We start from the raw sequence: 23,724 nt of genomic DNA on the forward strand, positions 1-23,724 counted from the left end.
AAGCTACTGTAACAGAGTAACAGTGAAGAAACAACAGTGGCTTAATCATTATTTTCTGAAAACTATACCTGTCTTTGATCCTCCTCAGATATATACGACTTGCTGTAAAGGGTGTAAAACATTCAATGAGGGGAGAGGTGTGAGCTACTATGCATTTTCAGTAAGGCTAAGCCATGGGACAGGAGAGAGAGCCCATCTCCTCAAACTTCATCAGAGAGGAAATGGGCTTTGGGGGGCTTTTGGGGGCACATGATACATATTTCCCAAGAGGTCCAGGAGATTGGTCACCTTTTAGAAGCCGAAGGAAGCAATCAGTAACAGCTGAACTGAGTTACCCAAAACCCATGCTCCCAAGACAGTACACAGAACAGACATCACTTTATCAGAGAAATATTTATTCCTCACAAGTGATTATTTTGGGGTAGGAAATGCCCTCCAAAACCCTCTCACTGGAAATTCTGGAGAAGTTTTCTGTCTAAATAGTAGAGACACATCTCTGCACACAATGCCTTCAGGAGTCGTGAGAGTGGCCAGAGGCCACTGGGCAGCCTGAGGCCCGCAGGAGGCTTTCGGGTGGGGCGCAGGCTCCCTGTGTGGTATGGAGAGGGGATACTTCTAATGCGGTAGCTGGTCCTTAAATGCCACAACTTTCTGGGGCTGTCTACCCTTGTTTCTGAGCCCTTGTTACTTGCAGTAAGGCCTTGCCCAGCAAAGACGGCTTCTTGCTGGCAGGACCTGGCATTTGTCTCCCTACGGGCGGGAACCCTGTAGTTGAAAGGGTATCCTGGGACAGGCTGTGCCTGGGCCTGCACTTGTGCTTTCTGCTGAGTTTTCCTCAGCTTGGTTGAGGAGAGAATGGGCTGCTGAGGGCAGGTGCTGCCTATTGCACGCCGACGCCCCATTTTCTCCTCTTGGAACTTCCCAACAGCTGTCATGATTTTCTGAGCTTCGGGCGTCCCAGTAAAGGCAGCTCTATCTTTAAGTAGGCCTCTGCTTTCCACAGATGATAGGGTACTGGGCTTCTCCTGGGAGTTTTCTTGCCTTTTGCATTTTATCCCAGGAGTAAGCCATTGCAAAAAATCCTTCACTTTTTTACTGAAAAGGCTTTCAGAAAGAGGCTGACCCTTCCGTGAAAGGCTTTCAGGAGGCAGCTGACTCTTCTGTGATAGGGTCTTGGAATGCTTGTTTCCCAGCTTTACCTTCCATACTGAGTCCTGAGTAGGGAACCTCTTCTTCAATGTCATCTTCAGTAGGGAACCTGTTCGTTCTCGGGATGTTCCCAGTCTTGCATCCCCTCCACCAAGCTCTTGTGCCTTGGAACCTCATGGTCTTTGCAGCAGGTGGGGGATTCTTATTGTGGCATTTCCTTATGACATGCTTAGGGACCCAGGACTCCTGCTATTGTTCCATAGTAATTCCTGTGTCCTCTGGATGGACATGCAGCACCTGGGAAGCTCTCGTGTCCCCTCCTGAGACACCCTGAGTCAGTGAGGCCTTATAAGTCAAATGATCTGAAGCAGGGGGCAGGCCAGTGTATTGGGCTTGAGCCTGGCTATGCTCCTCATCCTCCAGCATAAGCTTTAACTCATGCAAGAGTTGTTCTTTGAGATTCAATGATTTAAGGATCTTGTGGAATTGGTATGTTTGGTGGGATGGTGGTTTTGACTTGATGCTCATTCCCCTGTATAATTTGGGAGCTAATGGTCTTGTTGGTTGTCAAGATGCTAGGTTGTGATTGTTGTGTATGAGATTCCTTGGTTCTGACTATCTCCCTGGACTCTGTGGGCCCAACAGGTTCTGGATTCTTCATCTTTATGCCTTGTTGCCCTCCGCTTCTACCACCGGAACTTGAACTCTTACCCTTTGGCTCACATCTGAACGCACCTTGCCTTGTAGGCAGCCTTGGGGGCCATCTGTTGCCTATGGTGTCATGTCTGACAGATGTAAGAGTCTGGCTGCCATTCTTAGTCTTTGGAACATCCTCTGCAAACTGATGGTTGATATTAGAGGGTGATTGCCTCAGAATTCTCTTCTTCCTTGCTCACAGTTGAGGTGGCAGGGAGACGGTAATCTGGGATGGAAGCTGAATTTGCTGTTCCTGCTTTGTCTCCATGGAGAGATTTCAAGCTTCCATCAAGGGAGTTTGTGGACTCTTTCGATTTAAAGTGCTGTATGGATTCAAGGACCCTAGGGGGAAGGCCCCAAGTCACCCTCTTATTAAACCTTTTAATATGGTCTTCCAGCTTCTGTTCTGCCCTAGGTTCAACAAAGGGAAGCTCTTGGAAGGTATTCAGGGAGTAGTCCTCAACCTCTGATGGTGGCAAACTTCTCTGTTTTATCTCAGTCTGGGATTTCTCAGAAAGAAGTGATGTCTGCTTCATAGTATGCCATGAATTATGCACAGTCCCAAGCAACTGACCCTCACTGATTTCCTCGGACTTTCTGCGTAAATGTATCTTCAGGGCATTTTCAGTTGTCTCTGACCCATAGTCTCCACAGACACCATGGAGTTGTTCACTGATGGGCTCCTAAGTACTTTCTCAGAATCATACCCCATATCATTATCTGAAGAGCCAACTGGGTCACTCAGCAGATCATCTTTTGGCCCATTCTCTGGGTTGTGTCCCTGATCCTTCTATAGGTCATCGTTGTACTTTGCCAGGTCACTGTCCTCTAGCAGAAGAATGTCTGCATCCTCCACATACACACTTTTTGACATACTCCATCTGATCTCTTACTGGAGATCCCAGAGCATCCACGATGGCATGGAGACTCAGGAAGCTGTGGAAGAGTACTTGGACCACACATCAGTGTGAGAGACTCATACATCCTGCCAGGGAGGCCCCACCAGTGTTGGATGAGCCTCTTTCGAAAGTGACTCTCTAGTTTTCTCTGAAGCTCTTCATTCAGAGGAAACTGTCCAGGAGGGACAAAGATTACAACTTGGGCCTTGGTGGTCTGGTGGCTGAGAGAAGGGTTAGGAGCTAAAGGACAGTAGTCCTCCTGGGATCTCTGGACTATGTGGGTAAATCTGACACACGTTTCTGTACCTTCTGCAACAGGTTCCATTCCAGATGTTGCATTTCTGTTGACGTAAGACTCTCAGATTCATTCTGAGGTCTGTGAAAACACATTCCACAGATCTTGATGTCAGGTAGAGGACCAGATGGCAGGATTGGGAGTGGGGATTGAAGGTGGGCCTGGGGCTGGACATGAGGGATGGGTTGGGGCTGGGTTTCAGGCAGGAGTTGATGTGGGTTCTCAGGCAAGGATGAAGTGGATGGGGAACTACTGGGGATTCCTGCTCTGGGGAGGCATTCGAGATGTTATCTGCAGCATCAGCAGTAGGGAAGAAGGACTCACTATGCTGAGTTTAGAGACCCCAGAAGAACTGGATGGAGGTTTGCTGTGAATGGCCCTCCTCCAAGGTTGCAGGGTATGGGCGCTGCTGCTGTATATGCAGCTCCTTTGATTGGTCTTTGCTGCTCCGGAAAGGAAGGGAGGATGCCAAATCATGCGTATCAACAATTGTTTGCTTTGGAAAAGAACCCTTTGTTTCCTCCACCTGAGGAAATCCCACCTCTTTTGGACTTATTTCTCTAGAAGTGCCAGGGCATCAGGGCTGAGAAGTGAGAAGTTACCAGGCTCTACAAGGTTGGCTGCAGGGTCTCCCCTGGAAGAAGCCACTGAAGAATGGAGGGCCAGAAACTCTTGATGGAAATCATGTGGAGCCAGGGTTGAAGGGAAGAAGTCTTTGGCATGAGTTTGCCACCAAGGGAGGTCTAAAATTGAAAAGCTGGAGGGGTTCAATGCCTGTGATTGCTGGGACATAAGTAGACAACCCACCAGAGCTCTGTGGGGGTGAGCTCTTTGAAACAGGCTTCCTTGAGATGGAAATCGGTTTAGATTGAGTCACAGTTAAATTGTAGTCTGGCGGTGGTGAAGCAGACCAGGTTGGTCATTAGTGATGATGAACAAAGGTCTCAGTGGGATTCACCCTCTGGGACAACTCCGGTAATGGGCTGACATCTTGGGAAAGGGGAGGGTCCAGAGAGAAAATGGTATTTAGAGACCCTGTCTCTGTTTGGACACTATGGTCCACTGAATGGGCATGATGTGGTGGGACAGGAGGTGGAAAGGCAAGGGACTTGGCTGGGAAATGGGTCCATTGGGAATTTGGAATCCAAGAGAGGAAAGGGCTCTGGTGGCAAGAATCACCCGGTGATGAGGGTGGAAAGAAATCAGCCATGGGGATCACTGGGTTACATGAGAAGTTGGAGCCAGGTGGTGGGGAAGTCTCAGGCGGCGAACCTGGTATTAGGTCTCTTGCAGGGACTGCTGAGAAGTCAGGGGAGAGAGTGAACAATGAAGAAATCACAGGAGCTGTGGAAGCCAAGGGAGTAGAATCTTCCAGAGCCTGCTGGAACAGCAGCCAATTGATCTCAGCAGTTGTGCTGTTACATACCTCACAGGAGGGGTCTGGACATAATAGTTGATGAAAGTGGATGATATCATGATGCCGGCCGAGGGGGCTGCAGGAGACAGGAGGTACAAAACTGAAGCCAGGACCAGAACAAGGGGAGGAGGCCATGCAGGCCTGACAAGGGAGGGGCTACCTGAAGCCTGATGCCCCTTCACAATGCCCCACCTTTATGACTTGACAGTGTACTCAGCAGCCTTCAGCCCAATATCTGTTCCTAAGGCAACCCCCTCCCATGGCTATGACAGACTTCAGTGAATCCTGCAATTGCATAAAATGTGCCCTAAGAGGCAACAGGAGAGAGGGGAAAGACTGGTTACCTTCTTAAACAGAGATCAGCTTCCGGGTCTCCTCCACTTCCCGTTGGTACCATCTGTCATCTGGGGAAACAGGAGAATGAGTTATATAGTGAAAGTAGAAACATAGGTATTAACACAGGATTCCCCTTATGGGACAGCCTTGGGATGCTGGACTCTGGAAGCCCCAATAATCAATAGATGAGGGCAAATGGCCAATGATGTGAAACTGGTTAGTAATCTTGCTTCCTGTATAAAGTACTTTCATGTAAATTATCCCATGTGATGATCAGACCACCTCTGTGAAGCAGAGAGGTCAGGGAAGACTCCTGAGTATCCATGATGTCACAGAGTTTTCACAAAGTCAGAAGTCCTGATTCTTGTCATCTCACACGGCCACCTATTGGGCAGCACTCATTGTCCAGATCCAGCACTGCTTCATGCTCAGTAATGGTCAGAGCAGGGATCTGAGAAGGGTTTTGCACTCTGGCTGCATTTCCATGAGCCTCTCCTCTGAGGCCTCTGTTTTCTGAGAGGGAATGTATCTAGTGGCTCGCATCCTCAGAGATCATGCACTAGGCCCTCATGGAGAGGACAGCAAGGATCAGCCTTGGAGAGCTCAGGTGGAATAGGCAGAACCTTACCTTCCAGAGTCCCACCTTTCCTCCTCCTCTTGGCTCTGCCCTGACGCTAGAAGAAAAGTGAAAAGAGTGAGGGGGGTTGGGACCCATGTCTTACTCTTCTCTCGGAAATGGAAGCATTCTTTATCCAAGAATTCTAGAACTTTAATAGAACTTTGTGTTCTTTGCTTTTTTCAGTTTTTAAGGTGATAAAATGTTGTCAATATTTACTTCTTTGAAAAACTCAGGGGACAACTTTCTCTGTTAGGTCCCCGCTTGGTATTCCCTGTCAGAAGTTCTTTGTTCAATGAGGACATAGAAAATGAAGCCCAACAGTCACATCTGTGCTGCCTCAGGTAGGACCCCGTATCCAGGTCATAGCCCAGACCCCACTGTCTTCTCAGAGGCTTAGCAGTGTTTTCCTGATCAGCCCAGCATGAAGGAAGACTTGATTGAGTGATGATGGACATGGGAATGTGACTCGATAGGATCAAGTGCTGGGAAACTTTGTTCTCTTGCACAGATCTCATCCTCTCAAAATAACCCAATCTAAGACTACAGATTCCCTGGTTTGGGATTTTATCCAAGGACCAGTGCCATATCCATGTAGACTGTAGTTTCAAGTAGAAACCTTAGTCCTTTCTTAACCCTTACCCCTGTCAGGCCTCTTTTCCTAGAGGAGTGAATGTCTCTTAAGACTTCCCGTTTTAGGTGTTTCTCCCACTCTACCAAACTCCTTTTAAAACCTGGGATTAGGGTTTTTGGATGGCTCAGTTGGTTAAGTGTCTGCCTTGGGCTCAGGTCAGGATTCCAAGGTCTTGGGATCTAGCCCCTCATTGCACTCCCTGCTTAGCTCTCCCTCTGCCCCTTTACCCCACTTGTGCTCTCTTGCTTTCTCTTAAATAAAATCTCTTAAAAAAATAAAATTTGGGATTAGAAATGGAAACCATAACAATCTGTGTTGAGGGCTTCCCCCAGGATTCCTTACCTTTTGGGTGGGTTTGTTTTTCCAAGTTGGAAGTGGAATCCCCACCAGGTAGCACAGAACAGAAGGAGGAATCCCAACCCACACAGGAAGGTGAAGTTGGGATCAATCTCCAAGCATGTTGAGCCAAAGCTCAGACATGGTTTGGTATCGCTATTCAGTAATTAGAGAACATTCCAGTCTTCAAACTCCATAGTCTGAATCACAAGACAGCCTATACTGTGCACACGCTGAATATTTATCCTCCCCAGGCTTACATCACAGAGCACTGTCACAAGGATTTTCTGAAGGTGGGGGAGGTGACAGTTGACAAAACAAGGTGTGTCCACTACCCCTCCCCCACCCACTAGCGCAGAAGAGCCCTCCAACCCTCCTAGGTCCTTCAGGTCTGCCATCCTATTTTCCTACTCCTTTTCATCATTTATGAAACTTATGAAATTTTCTGTTTGTTCCATGTATAATTCATATATTACTTGGGTCCCCCTTTACCGTTTGAGACATTGGCTTCTTTCTTACCAGGTCTGTGCCTTGAAAGTCTGCAAGATTACCTGGAATTTTTGCTTGTACCGTGACATTTACACTCAGGATCACATAGGTCCTCAGATCCATCGTTCATATTGAATGTGTTTGCCTGGGACACCTGGGTGACTCAGTCGGTTAAGTAACTGCCCTCAGATCAGGTCATGATCTCAGGGTCCTGGGATGGAGCCCCACATTGGGGTCTCTGCACGGCAGGGAGCCTGCTTCCTCCTCTCTCTCTCTCTCTGCCTGCCTCTCTTGCCTACTTGTGATCTGTCTGTCAAATAAATATATAAAATCTTAAAAAAAAAAAAAAAAGAATGTGTTTGCCTGGGACACCTGGGTGACTCAGTCGGTTAAGTAACTGCCCTCAGATCAGGTCATGATCTCAGGGTCCTGGGATCAAGTTCCACAACTAGCTCCTTGCTCCATGGGGAGCCTGCCTCCCCCACTCCCTCTGCCTGCAGCTCCCCTGCTTGTATGCTCTCTGTCAAATAAATAAAACCTTTAAAAAAATGTTTTACATGAACCCAGATAGAGACCTTAACGTTCTTTCACACTTACTTAGTTTTGTACATGTTGTACAGCACATTTCAGTTTTTGTTTTATTCAGACTTTAGTATCTTTAGTCAGAGAGGTTGGCTCAATTAAAATCAATAATGCATTATTCAATAATCCCAAAACTAAAATCAATATAAAATAAATGTAAATAATTAAACCTTCAAATGGTCTTGGGATAACTCTGTAGCACTTGTATTCCTAAACTTAGTGAAGCTAAACTGCATAAAAGGTTTGGGGACAAGCTAACACACACACACACACACACACACACACACACACACACACACACTTTGACACGACAATCCAATATATTTCATATTGAAGAATAAAGTGTTTTCTCCTTTTACTTCAGTCTTTCATAAAATTTTGACCCCGGTTCTTCTTACTCTACCCAAAATATTGTGTTGTATACATCAATACCCTAATAGGTGTACAAATCCCTTCTCAGTGAGTTGCAGCCCTGTAACAAATCCCATAGAGTGGGTGGTTTAAACAACACACATATATTTTTCATAGTTCTGGAGGATGGGAATTCCAAGGTCAAGGCACAGCAGATTCAGTGTCTGTTGAGACCTTCCTCCTGGTTCACAGGCAGGTGCATCTTCTCCCTACAACCTGATGTGGCAGAAAAAGTGGGTGAGAGGTTTCTGGGGTCTCTTTTCTAAGGATACTAAACTCATTCATGAGGGCCCCACCCTCATGACCTAATCACCTCCCAAGTCCCCATCTCCTAATACCATCACATTAGGATTAGGGTTTCAACATATGGATTTGGGGAGGAGCATAAACATACAGTTCATAAACTCCAGAAAGGCCGGGACAGGTTACAGGCTGCTAAATAAGCTGTTCATCCCCTCCTCTGGTGGCAGGGTGGGACCCAGGAGTGTCACAGCCTTCCTGCAGAAAGTAGTCTTGAAGAGCCTCACCTGATTGCCCTTGTGGGCCTTGTATATCCTTTCCTAGGAGCGCCTTGCCAGGAAAAGGGGTTGAGAAGCTCCACCCTATATTATCAATCCCCATGTATGTTTGAAAATCAACTACCTGTGACAGTTTTTCCAGGTTCCTTTTTGTCAGGTTTAAATAATCCCAGTATTTCCCTCCACTCTTCCTACATCTTCTTTTCTAAACTCTTTCATCATCATGACAGCTGTCCTCTGAACTGCCTCCTAATGTCTCATGTCTTTCTTAAACTGGGATACCCTTTATTTGACACCCCTGGCCTAGCATGATTAGCTTGGTCATCTGTGAAAGGGTAGGAAAGCCTTCACCCTGGCCCACCAGAGTCTCCTTTCAGTTCTGCAGGAACCAGTCACCTGCCTGGAAGATCAGACCTGCCAAGAGGCACCGCTTCTTCCTCATCCTGACATGCAGTCTCAGCCACATTTTCATTTAATAAATAGTTACTTTTGGAAGCCAAGAGACACAAACACCTGTTAAATCCTGGTCTCTGTCCTTAAGGACCTCATGGTGCTGTTCTAGGGAAAAGCCCTGTGCAGGCTGAGAGTTACACAGGACACAGGACAGGTACCCTGCTGCATTTGTGAAATGCCAGGTGATCTCTGGAACAGAGGAACAAAGTGACAGGTACTGTGGGTCACAAATGCTCACACACACCGTGCTCCTTAGAAAGGCAACTCTGCATGTCTAATCTCTGCAATTATCTGATACAAATTAATGACTTTTGAGAAGATAGTCGAAGAACGGCTTTTCTCTTTTAAAAGGGCATATGTTGTCTAGATATCCTTATGTACATTTATGGGCCTTGAGTTAAAACTTTTCTCAGAACCTGGTAGAAGTTCCTTCAAAATTTAAAGGAACAAGACCTGAAAGGTATATATATAATCTCACCAAAAATAACCTCCACTGAGGTTCAGTAGGGGAGATTCACAGCACTTCTCCTCCTACACTAACAGCAAGTGTAAATGATTTGCTACTTTTTCAAGAAGTTTACTGGGAGCAACCTCACAATCACCCCATGATGTAAGTAGCTCAGGTATTACTGTGTCTCTATTATGAAAGAACAAAACTGAAGCTCAGAGAGGGTAAGTGACTTCTCTGGATCACTCAGCTGTAACTTGTAGAGTACTGATGATGAAATCCCAATGTTCTCAACACCTCTATTTTAAAAATAATAAGTGATATCCTAAAAAGCCATCTTAATCCTAAAATTAAAGCAGCCGTGTGGCTGAGAGTATCCACTTTGTCTATTCAATGCTGGCAAATTTGTGATAAAAGAAACATTCTTTTTATTGTTCTATCACCCCTTTAGGTACGTTTTCCTTTTCACTCTTGGCACCAATGTCTTGATAGGTTTTCTCCACTGGCCTCTGAAAAGCTGCTTTCAAGAACCATATTATGTATGACTCTCATTAAGATGTGAGTAACAAAAGCTTAAAATGTCATCCTTCACAGGAATATATCTCACACAGTTTACAGACATCTAACCCTTAAGCCTTATACTAAAGCCTTCACACGAACATCTCAGGCAGCCATCCGGAGGTGGCAGAGATGGCTTTTGGTAGAGCGAGATGTTCTCACAACTCCAGGACATCTTCCCAGCTGACCCGGGCCACCACAAGTCTTGTCCTGGATTTTATACTACACTTGGTTTTATCATCTCCAAGGAGGAGTACTTTCCAAAAGCTCTAATAAAATAATGGGCTTCTTTTGAAGAAACACCATAGAGGTAAGTGTAGATAAGCCATTGGCTTAAGATTCTCATATGTCCTCCATTTTTCTAAGGACAGTCCTCCATGCTCTCTCATTCCCATCCTCCTCACTGTCCCTGTGATGAGCCACATGAGGACAGCTGTTTTCAGGATAAAAAAAGGCCTGAAGAACAGATTCTGGGGCAAAATCCTTTTAAACTATATTGAAAACAGTAGCTAGCTCTAAGATGTCTCTCATTCTTTCACACACCAAACTCACTGAACTCTACTATGGAGTATTTCTAATAGAAATAACAAAACAAGGTATTGCCTCAGCCCCTGAGCAGGTCATAGTTTAGTGAGACCTGCAAACAACTATAATGAAGTGAAGTGATGTGAACTATAAAGGAAGTAGGAATAAGAACACAATGAAAACACAGATAAAGGAGTCTTCTGCCAGGAAGGTGAAGAGAGAAGGGTTAGGGAAAATTTTATAGTTGGTACCAACTGAGACGAGCCTTGTGAGGTATTCAGGACTTCCTCCTCTCCTTCTTCTCCCTCCTCATCCTCCTCTTCTTCTTTGTGTAGACTTTATGTTTTAGAGCAGTTTAGATTCACAGCAAAACTGAGCAGAAAGTCCAGGGTTCCCATATGTCCCTCTGCCTCCCTACCATACACACAACCTCCCCCACTCTCAATATTCAGAACCAGCAGGGGACATTTACTACAACCAATGGACCTACAATGATACAACATTCTCACTCAAAATCATAGTTTACATTAGAGTTCACTCTTGGCATTGTACCTTCTATGGGTTTGAACAAATGTATAATGACATATATCCACCATTGTAGTATCACACAGAGTAATTTCACTACCCTAAAAATCCTCTATGCGCTGCTCTTTATCCCATCTTACCCCCAATCCTTGGCAATCAAAGATCTTTTTACTGGCTTCAGAGTTTTTCCTGGAATGTCATCTTGTTGGAATCCTACATTGTATAGCCTTTTCAGGTTTGCTTCTTTCACTTCATGATATGCATTTAAGGCTCCTCAGTGTCTTTTCATGACTTAATGGTTCATTCCTTTTTGCCGCTGGATAATATCCACTGTCTGTGTGTACCACAGTTGATTTATCCATTCACCTATTGAAAGGCATCTTGGCTGCTCCCCAGTTTTGGCAACTACGAATAATGGTCCTATACATTTTTTAGACCACTTTATTGAGACTTAATTCATATACCATATAATTCACCCATTAAAAGTGTGCAATTCAGTGGTTTTTGTTGTATTCACAATATTGTGCATTCATCACCACAATCAACTTTAGAACATTTTCATTATTCTATTTTTTTAAAAGTTTTTGTTTGTTTGTTTGCTTGTTTAAATTTGACAGAGAGAGTGAGAGAGCACAAGCAGGGGGAACAGTGGGGAGCAAGAGGGAGAAGCAGACTCCCTGCTGAATAGGGAGCCCAGTGTGGGGCTCGATCCCAGGACCCCAGGGTCATGACCTGAGTCAAAGGCAGACACCTAACCATCTGAGCCCCCAGACGTCCCCATTTTTATTATTCTAAAAAGAAATTCTTCCCCACAGGCTTCATTCACCCTTCAGTCTACTCATTCCTCCTGCTCCTACCCTAGGTTACCACTAATCTACTTTATCTACTGACTTGTCAATTCTGGACATTTCACATGAATGGAATCATACAATATATGGCTGTTTGTATCTGCCTTCTTTAACTTATCATATTGTTTCAAGGTCCATCATGTTTTAACGTGTAACAATACTTCTTTCTTTTTAATCATCTTCCCTTATACAGATATACCATGTTGTATTTATACATTGATCAGTTGAATATTTGGGTTCTTCCTACTTTTTGGCTCTTATGAATAAATCTATCTGTACGTGTTTTGGTGTGGATGTATGTTTTCATTTCTTGCTTATTCATTTTTACAGTAACTTAAAATCATACTTTGTCTAAGCATGTTGCTTTCTGAGATTTGTTTAGTAAAACCATAATAAATTCCCCATAGGATGAGATCTCTGGGATCTAATTGCAACTTTTATCAAATGTCTGGGTGCATCAAGTTGCCCTCCTGCCAACACTTGCAAAATTAGCCTTTAATCAGCAGGAATGATGGTGAAACTCTAATGTTTCAGAGTAATGAACACCTTACGTTCTCAAGGTTCTATTCTTAGAAAGTCAGAAAAGGGTGTAGGAAGCCAGCCAGAGGGAACCTGAGCAAACTAGAACATATATAAACATATATAAAAATACATGTCTGGTCACACTAAAGCATGGTATGCTCCTGAGAATGAGAGTAGCAAAACATTGGGCTGAAAAAGTAGAAGCAGAATTCAATTCAGCAGAATTCAGATGAAAACCTTTGAATGGCAGTTTCAGAAACTTGAACTTCACGATACTGAGGGCAGTGGGAAGCTTCATAACCAAAAGAATGGCATACTCTGTTTTGGAAAGATGACTGGCAAAAGAGAAGCTGATTAAGAGTTCATGAAGAAATATGCAAGTTAATCACTGTATCACATAAGACTCACCTTGTGGGTGAGAGAAAGCCAGATGAATTCTTGCTTGCTTAATTTTAATTTATTGTCTTATATTTCTCTACAACATAGGAGTAGATCCGGGTTCTGATTCACTGTCAATAGGTTCTGCTTTCTCAGTGTTGACTCATTCCCAAGCCATTTCTCTTCCCATTAAGAGAAAAACATGTCCCAAGATGAATCTGGCCGGGAAGAAACCGAGAACTCTTGTCCCAGGGTTCTCAACTAAAGTCCCAACATTCAGGTGAATGGCACCAGCTCAAGTCATAAGAACACTCCCGAAATAATTACTGGGTTACCATCCACAACAAGTAAAAAATTGAGGATCGTTAGAAACTTCTATTACAATCTGACAGAGTAACTGAGTCTAATAATTAAAACTGAAGCTTATATTTTGTTTGTCTTTGTCTTTTGTGTTTTTTTTTTTCCAGTGATTGATTTGCACTGTGTTTTATGCAAGTATCAGCCCATGGTGGATGGGGGAGTGTGAGAAGAAGCAAACTGGTCCTTCACCACAAAAAGCTTGAGAAAATGTGGGTTAATGTACCTGCTCCACGGTGGAGTCTGGGAGTGAGTCAGCATTCTGGAAGCACACAAGGAAGACTTTGGGAAGATCTTTCCCTCATGCCATGAGGGGAGCAAAAATAAACATCCACTAAAATCGTGAGACCTAATTTAGAGAGGTAAGGATACTCCCAGACTTTCCTCAACTCATTCATTTTCTCATGCTTTCTTCCACATTGACCTACCCTTACTCAGAGTCCCTGGTAAGAATTTACTCCGCATAAGCTCTGGATATGGCCATTTTTATAGGCTAAACATTACACATTCATCTACCCTCCCCATTGGAACTTTGATGACTAGAATCAAAGCATTTGAATGGCTCTCCTAACCCATTAAGAGAAAAACAACTTTGAGCAAGACTAACACAAGGTAATTATTAAACTGAGCCGGATTCCTTTGCAATGCTCTTGGCACCGAGATATGGAAACTCCAGAGCCCTATAAAAGTTCTAAAGGAAAAAAAAAATGTACAAGACAAATTTCAGGGATCTCAGTTTCTCATTAAAACTACATTTTAGAAAATTGTTTTAGGTTAAGGTGCTAGGGCAGTTGTATAGCAAGGGAAAAGTGTGCAGCAATTTGGCAAATTGCAGGTTTCATTCCTTTTTAAAATAAAATGGAAACAATAAAAGCACAATTAAAAATAAAATTAAAAGAACATAATCTGAAAGATAATTTTGATTCTTTTTATAATTAAAGCTCTGCAATTAAAGTTTTGCTGGAGAGCAACCTGTGTCCTTCATCTCCCAGTCCACAAAGGGCTAATTCAGGTTGAGGATTTGAGATGCGTGCTACACTAAGAGCTGGAAATGACTTTGGAGAACCTTCTAGCCTGACTTTCTCATTTTGCAAATTGGAAACTGAGGCCACGGCAGGTTTACTTCTTTTCTCCTTAGTCTTCTCTTTCATGAATGTGTGTACACGAACGTGTGGATGTACATGTGTCTTTTCTCTCCGAAGGCTTGGAAACTTGGAGTCTACACAGTTTTAACATAATTCAGATATTCAATATGGGACTTCTTTCTTTCTGGGGTCCTAACACACCTTCTAGTATGAAGGCAGGGGTTCAATAAGCACCAAATTTTACCCATTGCTGCCTCAAAATGTGCAATTTTTGCATAAGTGAACTCTACAAACAACAGAAAGTAAATTTTTTGGTGAACTCTAACGGAAATCTAGTGCATGCCTTCATACCTTCTGCAGTAAAATAAGCTGAATGTAATGTTCTGTCATGACCCTAGCTTAGTCTAGCAAAAAGTGGTCATACTCCAGAGAAGCAGGTGTATAAGTTCCAGGATATAGACACAAATGCACATTGGCCCCCAAACCTACCATCATTTAAAAAAAAAATCCATCTCTTAGAATTTAGTGTATTACTTCTTTTTCACATAAATGTAGTGGTTGTTTATCAAATACATACATTGTGCAAACTGACCTATGACAGAATGTCCTTAGGCAGAGCACAGGACTACCCTTAAGAGTTAATGTACCACCCTTGCATCCCCATGCAAGGGTGGTTCACCTTTCACAAATCAATCAATGTGATGAAACAAATCAATAAGAGAAGAGAAAGGAACCACATGGTCCTCTCAATTGATGCAGAAAAAGCATTTGACAAAAGACAACATCATTTCCTGATTAAAGCTCTTCAAAGTATAGGGATAGAGGGAACATCCTCAACTTCATAAAATCCATCTATGAAAACCCACAGCAAATATCATTCTCAATGGGGAAAAGCTGAGAACCTTCCCACTGAGATCAAGAGTATGACAAGGATGCCCACTCTTGCCACTGTTGTTCAACATAGAACTAAAGTTCCTAGCAACAGCAATCAGACAACGAAAAGAAATAAAAGGTATTCAAATTGGCAAAGAAGAAGTCAAACTCTCTCTCTTTGCAGATGAGATGATACTTTATGTGGATAACCCAAAAGACTCCACCCCCAAATTATTAAAACTCATACATCAATTCAGTAATGTGGCAGGATACAAAATCGATGCACAGAAATCAGTTGCCTTCTTATACACTAACAATGAAAATGTAGAAAGGGCAATTAGAGAATTGATTCCACTTACAATAGCACCAAAACCCATAAGATACCTTGGAATAAACCTAACCAAAGAGGCAAAGGATCTATACTTGAGGAACTACAGAACACTCATGAAAGAAACTGAAGAAAACACAAAAGATGGAAAAGCATTCTATGCCATCCTGATCAAAATACCAGTGGCACTTTTCAAAGTGCTAGAACAAACAATCCTAAAATTTGTATGGAAGCAGAAAAGACCCCAAAATCGCTAAGGAAATGTTGAAAAAGAAAAACAAAGCTGGGGGCATCACATTGCCTGATTTCAAGCTTTTATTACAAAGTTGTGATCACCAAGACAGCATGGTACTGGCACAAAAACAGACATATAGACCAGTGGAACAGAGTAGAGAGCCCAGATATAGACGCTCAACTCTATGGTCAAATCTTTGACAAAGCAGGAAAAAATATCCAAAAAGATAATCTCCTCAATAAATGGTGCTGGGAAAATTGGACAGCTATGTATACAAGTATGAAACTTGACCATTCTCTTACACCATACAAAAAGATAAACTCAAAATGGATGAAAGACCTCAATGTGAGACAGGAATCCATTAAAATCCTAGAGGAGAACATAGGCAGTAATCTCTTTGACATCAGCCACAGCAACTTCTTTCAAGACACATCTACAAAGGCAAAAGAAACAAAAGTGAATATGAACTTTTGGGACTTCTTCAAGATTAAAAGTTTCTGCACAGCAAAGGAAACAGTCAACAAAACAATGAGGCAACCTATGGAATGGGAGAAGATATTTGCAAATGACACTACAGACACAGGGCTGATATCCAAGATCTATAAAGAACTCCTCAAACTCAACACACATAAAACAGATAATCACATAAAAAATGGGCAGAAGACATGAACAGACACTTCTCCAAAGAAGACATGCAAATGGCTAACAGACACATGAAAAAATGTTCATCATCACTAGCCATTAGGGAGATTCAAATCAAAACCACACCTTACACAAGTTAGAATGGCCAACATCAACAAGACAGTAAACAATGAGTGTCGGAGAGGATGTGGAGAAAGGGGAACCCTCTTACACTGTTGGTGGGAATGCAAGTTGGTACAGCCACTTTGGAAACCAGTGTGGAGATTACTTAGGAAATTAAAAATAGAGCTACCCTATGACCCTGCAATTGCACTACTGGGTATTTACCCCAAAGATACAGATGTAGTGAAAAGAAGGGCCATCTGTACCTCAATGTTCATAGCAGCAATGGCCACGGTTGTCAAACTATGAAAAGAACCAAGATGCCCTTCAACAGATGAATGGGTAAAGAAGATATGGTCCATATATACAGTGGAGTATTATGCCTCCAACAGAAAGGATGAATACCCAACTTTTATATCAATATGGATGGGACTGGAGGAGATTATGCTGAGTGAAATAAGTCAAGCAGAGAGAGTCAATTATCATATGGTTTCACTTACTTGTGGTGCATAAGGAATAACACAGAGGACATTGGAAGATGGAGAGAAGTGAGTTGGGGGAAATTGGAGGGGGAGACAAATCATGAAAGACTGTGGACTCTGAGAAACAAACTGAATGTTTTGGAGGGGAGAGGTGTGGGGGGTCAGGAGGGCCTGGTGGTGGGTATTGAGGGCAAATATTGCATGGAGCACTGGGTGTGGTATATAAATAATGCATTTTGGAATACTGAAAATAAAACAAAATAAAATTAAATTAAAATATATATATAGGGCCCAAATTCAATCTGATGCCAAGAGATTCAAAGTGCCATCTTGCTCTCTTCCCCCATTAGAGTTGAGGGAATAAGGGGTTCAGTTAATAAAGGTAATAAATGGAGTTCTGACCCAGGTCTACCCACAGTAGGGACCCACTCAGTTATCATTTCCCTTGGTCCCCAAATGTACAATTCAAATACACATATTTAGCAGTTGTCAGAAACTTAAGATTGGTACGTTGACCTATAGATTAGGAATGGCTGTAGTCAAAATGGCAAGTGGTAACCCCTGAAACTATCCCCACCAACCCCAGAAATTAGAATAAACACAAATATCACAGTACAGCACAATAACAAGATCAGTGCTACACTCAAAGACTTAAAACATTCCCACCATATTCCCATTTCATCCACCAAAATAGCTGCTACAAAAATTGGATGGACCCACTGTACCATATGTGGTATCTTTCCTAGAGAAGATTAATACAGGCTCAGGTACAGAGTATGTGGATATTGTACTAGGAATCCATAACCCACAAAAAAAGGAACATGAGAGTTTATATTCACATGGGATATACATTCACTGTTATACCCCAAGGTTATGCTAATTTCCACGATGTCTGGCACACAATAGATTGAAGGTGCCTGGATTGTGTATTAAAGGAAAACTGTTTTCCTTCTACTTATCTGAGGTTCGTTGGGTGGGGCCCTATTAATTACCCTGATAAAAGATGGATTAACAACAGAAAACAAACGGAACTTTATTAACATGTGGATTGCACATATACTTCCGAGCACTCAGAGATGGTTAACACACAGCGGTGGTTAGGGCACAGGCATGTAAAACATCTTAACAAAAGAGCAATATATTTTTAGAGATGTGACAAGACAAAGACAAAAGACTTTAAGTTCTAGGGGCAGCATTCTGTGGGAAAGCAAACATAAGGGGTAACTAACAGTATATAAGAGTTAGTTATAAGGTTTGTTATATAGATTCTTTCGGTATCATTTCTGGGCTGGGAAATACCTGATTATCTCTGGTGATTAATTTCTCTCCTTCCTGCTAGAGAAGGAAAGGGGGACACCTTTATAAATTTATATCCTGCCTTTAAGTATATTGGGGTAGGGCAAAGAAGTATATACTTCTTCTGAATTGCCTTCAATCAAAATAAGCCTATGCCAAAGTGGCATATTTTGAGGTAGCATACCCTGCTAAGCTTCAACTGAAATGACTTATCTCATTGGTCAATGGCTTGAAAAGAACTAGATCAAAGAACTGGAAACAGGAAGTCTGGAAAAGTGTCAGGCAAATGGATTTTTGAGAGTAAGCACAAAGTATGAGCATCTTTTATCACACATTAATGCTGAGCAGAGAGTATCCACCTAAGAAGAGACATTAAACCACTTAGTGGACAAGCTGACTCAATGAGCAGACATCTTCTAACCTTTGTCCTTGGCCACCACAGTGCTTGCATTATGAACTCACACAAAGAGAGTGGCCACAGTGGCAGAGTTAGAGGTTATTTATGATCCAGATAGCATGACCTCCCTCACTAATGCAATCGATCTCCTGCTCTTTGCAATATCCCACCCACCAGCCAAAGAGAACAAAACTGAGACCTCAGAAGAGTACCACTGCTCAAGAAAACCAAGGGGCCACTTGTAGCAAGTTGATGTTATTAAAGTCCCTCTCCACCCTGCCCCCCAGGAGTAGCAGCCATTCATCACTGACCAGAACCAAAGCATATTCTAGGTTTGCCTTTTGGATCCACTTGCTCTTAGCTAGCTCCACTATCCAAGGGCTAGTGGAGTATCTGATCTACCAAAATGTTGCAGACAAGCACATTTTACCTATGAAGGCACAGTAGCAGACACTACAGTTCATCCCACTAACCTGTTTTCCCCCAAATATGACCAACCAAAATCCTGAAGAAGCTGTGCTTTGAAGACTTGAACTTAATATAGGTAGCAAGTGATGAGAAGTGCAAGGAGTTGATGGTTGAATGCTGTGCTCCCCCATGCAGATGTCTTCTATTAGGCAGTGTACATGTGAGCATTGGCTAATCACAACTCATGGCTATTCCTGTCTCCAGAGAACTGTCTTTGTCCAAACAGGAGCATCCAAACATTAGTGGGACTAATGATATAGATAGGACAACCTCAAAACTGTACCAACAGCACAAACATTTGGCAGACATACAGGATTCCTCAAAATATTTGCAAAGTGGTGTATTAAGATGATTATTGGCAAAGATCAATTCATCAGAAATATAAGTATATATCACCAAGTGCTCATAACTTCAGGAAAATGATATATCTCGGAGATCATATCTGTTTTCCCTGTTTTATAAATGCTAGTACACATCTAAGTAACTACACATCTTCCATTTTTTCTTTAATGAATGGCAGCATTCTGATCTTCTTTTCTGTGTTGAGTGATACCTTGTTGCCACCTGTTACTGCATTTCAAGATAATAACAACTTATTAAAAAAAAGTGAAAAGGGAATATCAGTGAAAAGCAAATATCAGTGGTGGAGTGGAAACGTGCTCCTGAAACTTGTAGTGTACCGCATCAGAGGGCTCATCAGAGCATAAGAGCTGGTAGAATGTTGAATGCCAGCCATTAATAGCTCTTATGTCAAATAAAATCTTCCAAAGGAAGATTCTGAGGTGACAATATTCTGATTAAAAATGACTGGGAGACATGAAAAAAAAATCAATAGTGCTTATAAAAGATGGTTACTTTCAGCAGCACACACATTAAGGAGTCAGTAAGGGAGAAGCTCAGACAGGAATTTAATAAAATTAATACACCTATTTCCTTCTTAGGAGAGTTCTTCTAGGAGAAGGTGAGCAAACTGTAGTGTCCTTCCTGAATTGTTACAGCAACAGTTTATAAGTATTCTATTGGTCTGATCCGGTCCATCCTAATGTCCGTCTGTTCCCAGGATAAACGATAGAGTCCCCAGTTAATATCACTGCACAGGGTAATGGTCTCACAGATGGCTGAGAGAATGTGGCTTTGGTTTACCTGGAGAAGGCTGGTGACAGGCACACAAGTTTCTTCCCGCAGGTGCCTGAACCCCAGCAGAATTCTCCCCTCTCTCATCCCGTTTGCCTCCCACCCACCTTCATTGTTTTTTTTTTTTTTTTTGGTCCCAGACACATATACACTCACACACACAATTTTATAATCTGTTTTTCATCTAAATGACATGCATCAATGTCTAAGTAGAATTACTTACACTTTACTCTGGCTTTGACTTGTACCTATGCATCAGTCCTATGCCAATAAACCTCATCCACAGTAATGACCTAAGGTTTCTAGCAACTGGACTCCCAATGCTAAATCTTCTTCAGTTTTCTTATAGCCAAAGCCCCAAGCTGGTTGGTTGGTATAACAAAGTAGCCCATCTAGGGAAAGGGGAAACAGCTCTAAGGAATTTTGTAGGGCAGAATCAGATTGCCGTGTCATTTCGGTGAGAAAAGTGGCAAACCATAGAGTGAGGACAGAGAAACTGGTAGGGTAAACCTTAGCTAATTTGAGAGGTCTGGTATGGTGTCTGGAGAGAAAACAAGAGGTTGACATTCAGTGCCAGTCACTTTACAATAAGTAGGTTTGGGTTTTCAAATTGCCTAAGAGAGACTACAGCCCAGAGAGGTTAAGGAACTTGTCCAAAACTTGCAAGTAAGTGGCATATCTCTGGTTCAGTTCCGGAACTGTCCTTCTGTAACATCATGCTGCATAAAGAGAAATCTCACAGGGAGGGAATGCCATGTATCACACACCAATGGTTCCACCAGATAATTAAGACAAGACGGGAAAGTGCAAATGGACCTCTTCCCTATCATCTTTCGACACAGTGAGCTGGGTTGTGGGCCTGGAGGGAAAGTGCAGAAGGTGGGACAAGCTTGCTCTGTGCTATGGCTGCCAAAGGAAAGACCCCTGTGAAGAAAAGACTATTAACAATCTCAGCTCCATTAAATTTAAAGCAGCTGCTAACAGTAGGGGCCTTTACATTGTCAATTATATGAATTTTCCTATTACTATGTCATACCAAAGAGCAATTACAGTACATTCATCAAACACTGCTTCCGCTTCTCTGGTTCTGTCCATTAATGCCACAGTGGCAGGCCATAGAAATCCTCAAAGACAAATCTAACATGCAGACTTTAATTGTTTCAAGGATTTGTGGTCAGAAACAACACTAGGTGAGTAGTAGGGGGTCAATTACACAATTAGATAGTGATAGGCAGAGACCAGCTGAACTTACACGACGCACCAAATATTTATATATCCGCTCACTTTGCAAAATGTTCTGACACCTACCATTTCACTCCGAGTTTGCTTCTCTCCCATTAACTGGTCTGGGAGCTATTTAATTACCCTGCCTCTTTTATAGTCAAGAAAATGGAGACCGGAGAGTCTCTGCTGAATCAGAGCCGGGGGATTCCCGTGCAGTCCCACCCACACCAAGGAAGCGGAAGAGCAGCAAATGACCAGCCTTACCTCATCGTGTGCCATCATGAAAACAAAGGAATAAAACGGGGAAAATGGTCCTACAAAAAGAGGTAAAAGAAAAGAGCAAGAGGAGAGAGAGGGAAAGGAGACAGAAAAAGGCTCCTGATTGAGTTACCTTCAAATCAAGCCCCCACTTTCCCCCACCCCCACTCAGGGTATGCTGTGTGATGCTAAAGCCCCACAAAGAGGAAAAGACAAACTGCCAGAAAGAGAGGAGGGGTGAGGAGGAGGGAAAGAGAATTAGTTCTTTGTAGTAAGAACTGACTGCAGGGAAAGCCTACTGACTCTCGAAAAGCAGGTCCCCCATGGTCTCAATAGCAACAGGTTTTGTTTTGTTTTGTTTGTACATAATTTTGATGTGTAACATTGTGTAAGTTTAAGGTGTACAATGTGTTACTTTGACACATTCACATACTGTAATGGGTTTCCCAATGTAGTGATATTTATCACATTACATAATTATAGTACAGTATTATTGTCTAGATTATTACACTGTGCATTAGATCTCTGCTGCTTATTTACTACTCATTACTAGTTTATACCTTTAAACACCACCACTCTTTTTCCCCCATCCCCTGATAACCACCGTTTTACTCTGTTTTTACACAGGTTTATTTTTTAGATTCTACATATAGATATCACATGATACTTCTCTTTGTCTATCTGACTTCTCTCGCTTAGCGCAATATGCTCAATAGTTTAGAAATCACCAGAGAAATGACCTCTGCACAAGATGATTCCTTTCAGTTCTATGCAATGAAGTGCTCCTGGAGCACCTAAGTTTCAAATTCTTTCTCTACCCTTGGTAGACAATGAAATCAACAAGAAAGGTTTTCTGCCCTTTGGAAATCTGCCATTCCTGGAAAGGACCAAAACATTGGCAAATGATTCAATATGGCATTTTAAAGGGCAGAGGTGAACTCAGGTTGTCATGGGAACATGAAGGAAGAAGAGCATCTAGATAAGCCTAGGGGAGTTCTCCCACAGCTGTCTCACATGACAGGTAAGAGCTGGGTAGGCTTTTAAAAAAAAGAATAGGAAGGACTTTCCAAAGAAGGAACAGCATAAGATACAGATTCTGCTCTACCACTTGACCAAGCACATTTTGGAAGGAGACAGGTATAAGACAGTTTTTGTGAATGGATGCTGCTCATCGGGCCCCATATACCTCAAGCGATAGGATGCTTTGGTGTGATGGTCAGAGTGCCCAGGACCGAGGACAGTGATGCATCGAACATTTCTCAGACCCTGTGTCGTTTACTCTGGCTCCTCTTATTCTTCCCATATTCTCTCCTCTCTGCAGCTGCCCTAGTTTTCCCACTGATACCTCAGGTTCCTGGAGACACACTGACCCTCTGACTGCTTGGAACAATGTGTGCAGAAATCCAGTATACTCTTAATTCAAATGGGATAATCATTGCCAATGAATTAAGGATAAAAACAACTCAAATTAAAAAAAAAAATGACTGACCTTAGGATTATAAAGCTGATTTATGAAGTTATGTATTTCTGCATCACAAATTACTTCAGGACCTAAATTACCCCAAATGACTTAAAGCAACCACTTCAATTATATGAGTCAGAGATTCAGAATGAGCTTGGTTGGGTGGCTGGTGTCTGATCCACAAGGCATTAGTTGATGGCTGGGACTGAAGGAGGATCCACTTTCATTCTGTACTCTATACTCTATAAAATTCTGTACGATATCTATGTTGTATATATAGTATAGAGTAGATATATAGAGTACATTCTGTACTTTATATACTCTATAAAATTCTGTACTCTATACTGGCAGCTTCAAGGTTCCTTTGCTTTCCCCTCTCCCTCTGTCTCTTGCTCTCTTTCCTTCTCCCCTCCCTCATTCTTATTCTATGATGTCTTATTCTCTGGGATTCATTCATGGGGCCTGGGATTCTTACAAAGTGATTGTTTCAAGATAGTCTCCCTTCCTACCTGGCAGCTAGTTTCCAAGAGAGAGACACAGAAGCTGCCAGGCCTCTTTTAAACCTCTGACACTTGAATGACGTCATTTTTCCACATGCCATTGGTCAAAGCAGTCACAAACCACCCCAGATTCAAGTAGAGGATAAACAGATTTCTCCTCTCAATGGAAGGAGTGTCAAAGAATTTATGTCCATCCTTAATCTGTCACAGTAACTCAGTAGAGGGTTCATTAAACTGGGAGGCATT

The 23,724-nt window shown here is 42.5% G+C and overlaps 1 pseudogene; it reads right to left on the minus strand.

The window, feature by feature from the left end:
* Positions 1–4,317: 4,317 nt before the first annotated feature.
* LOC116873102 lies at positions 4,318–6,575 on the minus strand (annotated as a pseudogene).
* Positions 6,576–23,724: the final 17,149 nt, after the last annotated feature.

This window comes from Lontra canadensis, unplaced genomic scaffold (assembly GCF_010015895.1).
Source record: "Lontra canadensis isolate GAN:19392208 unplaced genomic scaffold, GSC_riverotter_1.0 scaffold31, whole genome shotgun sequence".
Taxonomy (NCBI): domain Eukaryota; kingdom Metazoa; phylum Chordata; class Mammalia; order Carnivora; family Mustelidae; genus Lontra; species Lontra canadensis.